The sequence below is a fragment of the Triticum aestivum genome, chromosome 7D (genome assembly GCF_018294505.1).
Source record: "Triticum aestivum cultivar Chinese Spring chromosome 7D, IWGSC CS RefSeq v2.1, whole genome shotgun sequence".
In the NCBI taxonomy this organism is placed as follows: domain Eukaryota; kingdom Viridiplantae; phylum Streptophyta; class Magnoliopsida; order Poales; family Poaceae; genus Triticum; species Triticum aestivum.
Window position 1 is genome coordinate 140,099,837 of NC_057814.1, and position 11,246 is coordinate 140,111,082.

An 11,246-nucleotide genomic window follows, 5' to 3' on the forward strand; every position below is an offset into this window, starting at 1 on the left:
CCAAGTGATCCCATGGTATGGTAAGCATTGTCCATTACGCTTTGTGTACTAATCCATGGTCTACGTGAGAGTTGTTTGTGGAGTTAGGTATGTTTCCATGGTCTTGTGTCAAGAGAAAGATCTCATACAACCCATGGAGGATGACATCAAGTGGTGATCGTCATCAAGTTTGCAGTGTGCAAGTTCAAGTGGAGCAACACGAAGAGTGGCTCACCCATAATGGAGTATGGGGGAGCAATCAAGCTTGAAGCTTGCCGTCCATTAGGATGATCCGGACATTCGTGCACTCGCGATAGCCCTTGCAGCAGATCACTCGATGATCCTGACACCTCCTCTTCAGGACGGCCCATCAATATACATGCGATCACAACTATATCAGTTTCATCCACCTCCGAACTACTTTCAAAATAGTTCAGATACGTACTGAATATGCCGCCCCGCAGCTGCTTGTTCTCCTTCACGGAATCGGCTAGCTGGGCCCGCACATCTTTCAGCTCTTCGCCTAGCTGGGTCTTGCAATCCTGGAGCTGGTTTTTCTCAATAATAGCCTGCTTCAGCACACGATCGCCTGTAGCTTGTAGCCTTTTGGCTTCTTGCTCATTCGCTTGCGCGACTTCCAATGCCTCTTTGAGTCCCCTTGACCATTATGTCATGGTATAAGCAAAACTGTTAGTATTCTGGGCATATAAGTATATTTTCTCGTTGGAGGGGAATATTACCACGTGACGCCTTCTTGAACTCTTTTAGTTCGGCCGTAGCAGCATTTAGCTGCGTCCGACATTGTTCCAGCTCTTGGGATAGCAGGTTGTTCTTCTCTGTAAGAACCTGGTCATACAACGGTCCTTAAATCAGTTGTACCAACTGCTTTCAGTCCCGGGGGCTACTGGCATAGGCTATCCTTTTTTGACAAAGTAACTGAAAGATCGAGGATGTCGCCTAGAGGGGGGGGTGAATAGGCGCTTTAAAATAATTACGGTTTAGGCTTGAACAAATGCGGAATAAACCTAGCGGTTAATTTGTCAAGCACAAAACCTACAACAACTAGGCTCACCTATGTGCACCAACAACTTATGCTAAGCAAGATAAACTACTAGGTGATAGCAAGACATATGACAAGAAACAATATGTCTATCACAAAGTAAAGTGCATAAGTAAAGAGCTCGGGTAAGAGATAACCGAGGCACGCGGAGACGACGATGTATCCCGAAGTTCACACCCTTGCGGATGCTAATCTCCGTTTGGAGCGGTGTGGAGGCACAATGCTCCCCAAGAAGCCACTAGCAGGGCCACCGTAATCTCCTCACGCCCTCGCACAATGCAAGATGCCATGATTCCACTAAGGGACCCTTGAGGGCGGTCACCGAACCCGTACAAATGGCAACCCTTGGGGGCGGTCACCGAACCCGTACACTTTGGCAACCCTTGGGGGCGGTCACCGAAACCCGTCAAATTGCTCGGGGCGATCTCCACAACCTAATTGGAGACCCCGACACTTGCCCGGAGCTTTACACCACAATGATTGAGCTTCGAACACCACCAACCATCTAGGGCGCCCAAGCACCCAAGAGGAACAAGCTCAAGGGTACCAAGCACCCAAGAGTAATAAGCTTCTCAACTTGTAACTTCCACGTATCACCGTGGAGAACTCAAACCGATGCACCAAATGCAATGGCAAGGGCACACGGAGTGCTCAGGTCCTTCTCTCTCAAATCCCACCGAAGCAACTAATGCTAGGGAGGAAAATGAGAGGAAGAACAAGAAGGAGAACACCAAGAACTCCAAGAACTAGATCCAAGGGGTTTCCCTCACATAGAGGAGAAAGTGATTGGTGGAAATGTGGATCTAGATCTCCTCTCTCTTTTCCCTCAAAAACTAGCAAGAATCCATGGAGGGATTGAGAGTTAGCAAGCTCGAAGAAGGTCAACAATGGGGAAAGACCATGAGCTCAAGAGATAAAGTTCATTGGGGAAGAAGACCCCCTTTTATAGGTGGGGAAAAATTCAACCGTTATGCTCACAGCCCGCACAGAGCGGTACTACCGCTCGACCTCATGGTACTACCGCAAGGGGTAGCGGTACTACCTCAAAGGGTAGCGGTACTACTGCTTGCGAGCGGTACTAAAAAAATACATCCGTGCCTACCGCCGCTGGACTTGTGACGAGTTTTTGGTCCGGAGCGGTACTACTGCTGTAGTAGCCGCGGTAGTAAAAAATTACATCCGCTCCTGTCCGCGGTAGTACCGCTGCAGCCTTTTCAGAACACCAAAACTGCCACAACTTCTACAAATGGACTCCTAATTCAACGAAACCAAGTTTGTTGGAAAGCTAGCGACAAGGGCTAACACAATCTTGATAGAACTAACAATAAGAAGGAAATTAGAAAAGGCCCAAGAGAAAATGGTGATAACCCTTCCTCGAAAAAGACTGGTAAAACCTCCAACACCGAAAACGCGATAGAAGAAGCATATGAAATCCGTTTTCGATGAACCGGAGCTTGTCACGAAGATAACCACAAGCTCTAAAACCTCAAAATAAAATACAAATAAGAATCAAGAAAGATGATGCAAGGATGCAATGGTTTGAGCTCTCGACAAACGATACGATCACGCTAGTCACTTGAGAGCCCCCCTTGATAGTACGGCTATCGATCCTATAACCCGGTATCCAAACTATCACCATGAGACCGGTAAAATATAAAACCTATCAAGGGCAAACCTTTGCCTTGCATGAAGTCCACTTGAGCTAGTTGATGATGATCTTGGCTCCCTCAAGTTGGACCACCTTTCTTGATTGCGTTGGGTCGATGAAGACTAGATGATTGCTCCCCCATACTCCACTATGGGTGAGCCACTCTTCGGCACATCTTCACAAGTCCATTGACACCACAATGGACGGAAAGCATCAAGCACTTGATATCTTCGTGATGCTCCACTTGAACTTGCGCACGGAATTCTTGATGACGATCACCACTTGATGTCATCCTCTCCATTGGTTGAGTGATATCTTCCTCTTGACGCAAGCCCATGAACACGTACCTAACCCCACATAGAACTCTCACATAGACCATGGGTTAGTACACAAAGCACAATGGACAATGCTTACCATACCATGAGATCACTTGATCCCACTTGGTGTATCTTCTACGCTTTGTGTGATGATCAACTTGATTCACTCTTTGACTTAGTCTTGATCAACCTCTCACAAGACCAATCTTTTAGGTAATTCCTTGAATAGCACATTGGTCGACACAAACTCTCCTTGAAACCAACACATGTACTCCAAGAAAAGCCTATGGACAAAACCTTCAAATATAACTCAAGGCAACCATTAGTCCATAGAGATTGTCATCAATTACCAAAACCAAACATGGGGGCACCGCATGTTCTTTCAGTAACCTTACCTGGACATCTGTTAGATATTGCCTCGTGGCTTTTCTAAGCTCGTCTCGAGCAGCTCGGATGTATGCGTCGCCCGAGCTAAAGGCATTAAATGCCTCGTCCGAGAACTTCGGGTCTCGTAAAACAGCCCTGCAGCGCCGATGATTCATGGCGCTCTCTACTTCCGAGTTGGTAACGGACATATTGTCTGAACCCTCGGCCGAAGGGAAGTCCGGCTTTGTTCCTACATCGGCCCCCGTCTCCCCGACCGGATCTAAATCTTGGTTGTTGGGAACGCGGCCGGCTGGACCCCCGGACACAGTTCGGCGAAGCTTTTTCCTGTAATCAAACAGGCGCATAGGTCACAGTTGGATACGGCCACTGAAAAATATATTCATCCATACCTCCTCGATGAAGGCCTGGCGGTGCCTTCAAAGGCCCTCCGCTTCGAAGCTCTGTCCGGCACAGGAACCGATTTCCTCGATATCACCGAACGCCTCCCCTGTAGAACGCGCGACAATGCAGTGGGTGAGGCAGAGTAAGAGCACCCTTTCAGAGAAGGTGTTTCTTGATTGCTTACCTGTGAAGCAGGAAGAAGACCAGGGTAGTCGGCGATGACGGCCACTTCTGTGCCATCATAGCTCATCTGGTAAAACACCCCCTCCGCGAGCACCACAAATATATCCGGATCCTCTTCAAACCCGGGATCAAGCTCCCGGTTGTGATCCTCCGGCTGCGGGGCGGGACTATGAAATCCCTCGGTAACCTTTCGCCAGTGCTGTCATAAGCAAACAAGCTAGAAATTTATCAAAGGCAATTCGGAGATGGAAGGAGAAAAAATAGAGGGGTTGGGCCTTACCCAATTGGGAGGATTATACATAGAGTACCCGTCTCTGAGTTTGATGCGAAGAAATTCCTTTTCCTCCCCTTTGAACAGTTCGGCTAGTATCTTAGCCAAAGCGGCAGGGGTGTCCGGACCTTTCCGGCCGCTGCGAGAGGCGTCATCCTCCCCATTGTAGTGCCACATTGGAAGCCCTCTGTATTGGAGCGGCTGGACCCCTCGCGCTATGGAGATCGCCATAACCTCAATAACTGTGAGCCTGGACTGAGCGAGCTATTTTATCTTGCTCATCAGCCGACGAACCTCCGCGCCATCCTCCTCTTCAAGGCTCCGGGGACGCCAACTGTGGCGTTTCTTCAGCGGGATGCACGCAATTCAGGAAGACCCTTTCGCACCGGGTCGGGAAGCACGACGTCCCCAATATAGAACCATTCGGAGGGCCATTCATCAGGTGCCTTCCTTGGAATGCCGGGTAGATATCCGGTATTGGCGACGCGCCATACTTCGGCTCCGCCCACTTTAAATATCGACCCTTCGTGATTGTGCGGGACGAGACAGAACAACTTCCTCCACAACTCGAAATGAGCCTCGACGCCCAAAAATAATTCGCATAAAGCGACGTAACCCGCAGTGTGCAGAATAGAGGCCAGAGTGAAGTTGTGCAGCTGGAGGCGCAATACTCCAGAAGCCCTCGGAGGAACGGATGGATTGGAAATCCAACGCCTCTTAGCAGGAAGGGGACAAAACACACTCGCTCTCCCCCAGGCGGATTGGGGAAGTTCTCTGCCTGAGTCCCCTCATCGAAGGAAGCTAGCCCCGTTCGAACAGGGACTACATCCGCAGGGGGAAGGAATCCCTACGTTTACAACTTTATCAATTGGCTATGAGACACAGAACACCTCTCCCACTCGCCTTTCTCTGGGCCGGGATGAGCGGAGGAGCTGGGAACACTAGCCATGCTGGAATGGTTTCTCCTAAGCAGTCTCTGGGGATTTCTTCTACGTGGCGCTGAATGGATCTAGGATCCAATCTCTCTAAATAGGCGCTCTTCCTCGCATGGACGGGGTGTTATTCGCAAAATACCCTGACTTTCCACATTCGCTCAACACGTGGAGGGTGAAGATCATTTAACGTACAGAAGCCAAGGAGGCGACATTGGATCAATGGCCGAATATATTACTTGGAGAGGGAACCCGCCTTGCAACACCGAAGACTTTCTACATGCCGAACACCTCGTCATTGAAGCCTGGTTCGGGGGCTACTGAGGGAGTCCTGGACTAAGGGGTCCTCGGGCGTTCGGCCTGTCATCTACTGGGCCGGACTGATGGGCTGTGAAGACATGAAGACCGAAGATTGCACCCGTGTCCGGATTGGACTCTACTTAGCATGGAAGGCAAGCTTGGCGACCGACCATGTAGATTCCCATTGATGTAACCGACTACATGTAACCCTAGATCTCTCCGGTGTCTATACAAACCGGAGAGCGTAGTCCGGATGGAGGGAGATTCATTACCATATTCACATAGGCTAGACTTCTAGGGTTTAGCCATTACGATCTCGTGGTAGATCAACTCTTGTAACACTCATATTCATCAAGATCAATCAAGCAGGAAGTAGGGTATTACCTCCATAGAGAGGGCCCGAACCTGGGTAAACATTGTGTCCCCCATCTCCTGTTACCATCGACCCTAGACGCACAGTTAGGGACCCCCTAACCGAGATCCGCCAGTTTTGACACCGACAGTGGTGTCAATGGAATTGTGAAGATGTGCCGAAGAGTGGCTCATCCATAGTGGAGTATGGGGAAGCAATCAACTAGTCTTCATCGAGCCAACACAATCAAGAAAGGTGGTCCAACTTGAGGAAGTCAAGATCGTCATCATCTAGCTCAAGTGAACTATGTGCAAGGCAAAGGTTTGCCCTTGATAGGTTTTTCTATTTTACCGGTCTCATAGTGGTAGTTGGGAGACCGGGTAGTAGGATCTATTGTCGTACTATCAAGGGGGGCTCTCTAGTGAGTAGCTTGATCGTATCGTTCGTCGAGAGCTCAAACCATTGCATCCTTGCATCATCTCTCCTGGTTCTTGTTTGGTTCTTCTCCTTGTGAGATTGGGATCTCATGGTCATCTTCTTGACAAGCTCGAGTTCATCGAAAACCGTTTTCATATGCATCTTATTTTGTGTTTTCGGTGTTGGAGGTTTTACCGGTCTTAATTGAGAAAGGGTTCTCACCATTTTATTTTGGGTATTTTCTGAATTGCTATTTCTTGATATTTCTATCAAGATTGTGTTTGCTCTTGTCCTTAGCTTTCCAACAAACTTGATTTCGTCAAATTCCGAGCTCGTATGTGAAAGTTGTGGTTGTTTTGATATTGCCTGTTTTACATAGAGAGGTTGTACCGCCCCATAGAGAGGTTGTACCGGGTGTTTGGAGCGGTTGTACTGCTCCAGAATTGGTCTGGAGGTTGTACCGGCCATGTACCGCTCTACCACCAGACTAGTTTCTGTTGTGGTGCGGTTGTTGGGCGGTTGTGGGCCGGTTGTACCGCTTATTGCCTATTACCGGTTGTACCGGTGCTCATAGCGGTTGTACCGCTCCTATGTTTTTCTGCACATAACGGGCAGATTCGTGGGGATCTATTTAAGGGGGTCTTCTTCCCCAATGGTTCCCCAACTCTTGAGCTCGTTTTTGCCCCCATTGTTGACCTTCTTTGAGCTTGCTAACTCTCAATCCCTCCATGGATTCTTGCTAGTTTTTGAGGGAAAAGAGAGAGGAGATCTAGATCCACACTTTCACCAATCACTTTCTCCTCTATGTGAGGGAACCCCTTGGATCTAGATCTTGGAGTTCTTGGTGCTCTCCTTCTTGTTCTTCCTCTCATTTTCCTCCCTAGCATTAGTTTCTTTGGTGGGATTTGGGAGAGAAGGACTTGGGCACTCTGTGTGCCCTTGCCATTGCATTTGGTGCATAGGTTTGAGTTCTCCACGGTGATACGTGGAAGTTACAAGTTGAGAAGCTTATTACTCTTGGGTGCTTGGTACCCTTGAGCTTGTTCCTCTTGGGTGCTTGGGCGCCCTAGATGGTTGGTGGTGTTCGAATCTCAATCATTGTGGTGTAAAGCTCCGGGCAAGTGTCGGGGTCTCCAATTAGGTTGTGGAGATCGCCCCGAGCAATTTGACGGGTTTCGGTGACCGCCCCCAAGGGTTGCCAAAGTGTACGGGTTCGGTGACCGCCCCCAAGGGTTGCCATTTGTACGGGTTCGGTGACCGCCCTCAAGGGTCCCTTAGTGGAATCATGACATCTTGCATTGTGCGAGGGCGTGAGGAGATTACGGTGGCCCTAGTGGCTTCTTGGGGAGCATTGTGCCTCCACACCGCTCCAAACAGAGATTAGCATCCGCAAGGGTGTGAAATTCGGGATACATTGTCGTCTCCACGTGCTTCGGTTATCTCTTACCCGAGCCCTTTACGTATGCACTTTACTTTGTGATAGCCATATTGTTTCTTGTCATATATCTCGCTATCACTTAGTTTTTTATCTTGCTTAGCATAAGTTGTTGGTGCCCATAGGTGAGCCTAGTTGTTGTAGGTTTTGTGCTTGACAAATTAACCGCTAGGTTTATTCCGCATTTGTTCAAGCATAAACCGTAATTATTTTAAAGCGCCTATTCACCCCCCCCCTCTAGGCGAAATCCACGTTCTTTCATTTGGTATCAGAGCCTCGTCTCTCTTTATTAGGCTTAACCGGCTAGAGAGTAAAGATGTCGACTAGGGGATTAGGATTCTCTGACACTCTTAGTTTCGATGGCACAAATTTTGATATTTGGGTAATTCGCATGCTTAATCTCTTTAGGGTCATGGACCCAAATTTAGAGCGAATTGTAGATATGGGTTTTTCTCCTCCAAAGGATCCCCAAAGATTATCTTGAGAGGATGAGAAAAACTCTTATCTCAATGCTCAAGCTTCTAATGTGCTTTTCTATGCTTTGAGCAATGTAATTATATTTCAACTCATGCCGTTCCGGGATGCTCATGAGTTGTGGACAAAGCTTCAAGATGAATATGATGTGTCCAAGATTTGTGGGGATGATTGTTCTCCCTCCACCTCCGGCCGTGTTGCCGTCTCAACTTCTTGTACTTCACCTACATGTGGATTGCCACAAGGTAATGTTATGGTGAGTAGTGTTGGTCATTGCAATGATGATAGTGTGCTTATCGTTGATGACTCTTCATCACTATCTTGGTGCAATGCTCCATCTTTGCACTTTAACACTTCGTGCACCTTACATGTTTCACATGCTTGTGTTGATAGTCCGTGCATATCATGTAGAAATTGCTTGAATAAATCTCATAATGATATGCTTTCTATATCTTGTTGCCATAATAAAAATGCATGTATTTCCTCGAGTTGTTGTGCTAACAATGTAGAGGAAACCCAACACTCCATGGAACAAGATGTGGTCTCAGATGGTGCTTCAAGGGATCCTACATCATCATCTATTGCTTTATGCCTTATGGCTAAGGCTTCAAGGGTATCTCCTACTTTGAACCCAATGTGTCTCTTGATGATGATGTTAATGCTAATGATGATGAGGATAATGATGAAGAGAATGATAATGTTGCCTCCTTAAAAATTAAGGGGGAAATGGTTTTTAAAGCTCTTCATAAAAATAACATTGCTCGTTCCAACTTCATGGAAATCATGTCCATTGCCATTGAGGGCAAGAAATATATTGAGGAGTTGGAATCTCATCTCGAGGAGCATGAGGTCACCATTGACAAAATGGAAGGTCATGAGTGTGACTACGCTAATGAGATTGTGGACCTCTCCCAAGCTCTTGAACTTGAACAAACCACCAAGGAATCTCTTGAGGAGACCTTTGCTCTAGAATTATCTAGAATAAAGGAATCTCATGATAGAGCACTTGAGGTGGCCAATGATTTCAAAACTAAAAATGCTAAGCTTGAAGTTGCTCATGCTAGACTCCTTGAGGATTTTGAGCACCTCGAAAATGGCTCAAGGGTCATCAAGGGTGAGCTCATCAAACTCACCGAGTCTCATGCTCAACTTGAAGCTTCTTATTTAAAAGATCTTGCCAAGTTGTCCTCTCCTCTTGTTGTTAATGATGATGCTTGTGCTACTAACTCTATTACTTGTGAAGCATCCATTTTGAAGGAGAATGTTGAGCTTCTGGCTCAACTTGAGTTGCTATCTAGCAATTATGGGAAATTGGAAGAAAGCCATGAAAAGCTCTCAAGCTCTCATGATGATCTTCTAGTATCCCATAATGTGCTAAAGATAGCTCATGAGGCCATGATTGCTAAGGCAACACCTAGTGAGCCTCATGTGGATATTAGCACTACCTTTAGTCAAAATGCTATATTGCCTTGTGCTAGTCCTCATGATTCTTCCATGCATAACATTGGTACATCTTGTGATGAATTGCTTTCCTTGCCTTGTTGCTCTAACAATGAAGCTTATACTTCCTCTAGTTCTTGTGTTGAGACTAACCATGTAGAGGAAATCAAAGAGCTCAAGGCCCAAGTCACTTCTTTGAAGAAAAACTTGGAAAAGTGTCATGAAGGAAAATCCACACTCAACAATATCTTGAGTGTGCAAAAATCCCCCAATGACAAAGGTGGACTTGGATTCAACTCCAATAAGAAGAAGTCCAAGATGAACAAGAAGAAGGGCCAAGAACAAGTCAAGAATTCGGCCAATATTGTTTGCTTCAAGTGCAAAATTGAAGGGCATCATGTTAGATCTTTCCCATTGAAGAAGAAGGCCATTAGTGACAAGAAACAAGGGAAGCGGCCACAAGTTCAATCTCATGCTCAACCACAAGTTGAAGAAAGGCCTCTTCCCAAGAATACTCAAGCTAATGCTTCTCAAGTTGAGAAATCAAGTGAGAAAAAAGTGAAGAGTAGACATTGCTACTTATGTGGTGAGAAAGGTCACCTCGCTTCTTCATGAACTAGTGGTAACTCATCCAACCCAATTATTATTGATGATATCTATTCTCTTGGGAAGGATAAAGTTGGCAATGTGTTTGCCAAGTTTGTTGGTACTCAAAGTGGTGTCAAGCAAAGAACCATTTGGGTAGCCAAGCCTATTGTGACTAACCTCTTAGGACCCAACTTGGTTGGGGACCAACTAGCTCAAACTTGATCAATAGGTGTCTACGGAGGGCATTGGAGACTTGGCTACATTATGAAGAATTAAGGGGCTTTTCATTATTAATATTGTGTCAAGCCAAGTCATTCGGATTATCAAGTTTCTATCTTATCCAATGTTCCTCCTTGCGGTAACTCGTGCTTAAAGTGTTTACATTGATAGTTACTTGCCCCTTTGCATGTTTGGTTTTGTTCCTTGCATGTGTTTGTATATGTTGTGCTTCCAACTTGATTATCTTGAGCAATCAAGTATGTGTGTGTTGGTTTGCACATCATGTACGTGTGTGTCATGCGTTGAGCCTTTTGCATCTTGTTTATATCTTAATTGGCTCGTGTGAGAGATTAATGGAACATCCCATTTTGGGGGAGTGATGTGCTTTGTGCACCTCAGGGTCCCACAAATGTGTGGACTGTTGGGAATCGTAGCATAATTTTAAAATTTTCCTACGCTCACCAAGATGCATCTATGGAGTCTACTAGCAACGAGGGGAAGGGAGTGCATCTACATACCCTTGTAGATCGCGAGCGGAAGCGTTCCAATGAACGTGGATGATGGAGTCGTACTCGCCGTGATCCAAATCACCGATGACCGAGTGCCGAACGTACGGCACCTCCGCGTTCAACACACGTACGGTGCAGCGACGTCTCCTCCTTCTTGATCCAGCAAGGGGGGAGGAGAGGTTGATGGAGATCCAACAGCACGACGGCGTGGTGGTGGATGTAGCGGGTCTCCTGCAGGGCTTCGCCGAGCTTCTGCGAGAGAGAGAGAGGTGTTGCAGGGGAGGAGGGAGGCGCCCAAGGCTGTAGGGTGCTGCCCTCCCTCCCCCCCTTTATATAGGCCCCTGGGGGGGTGCG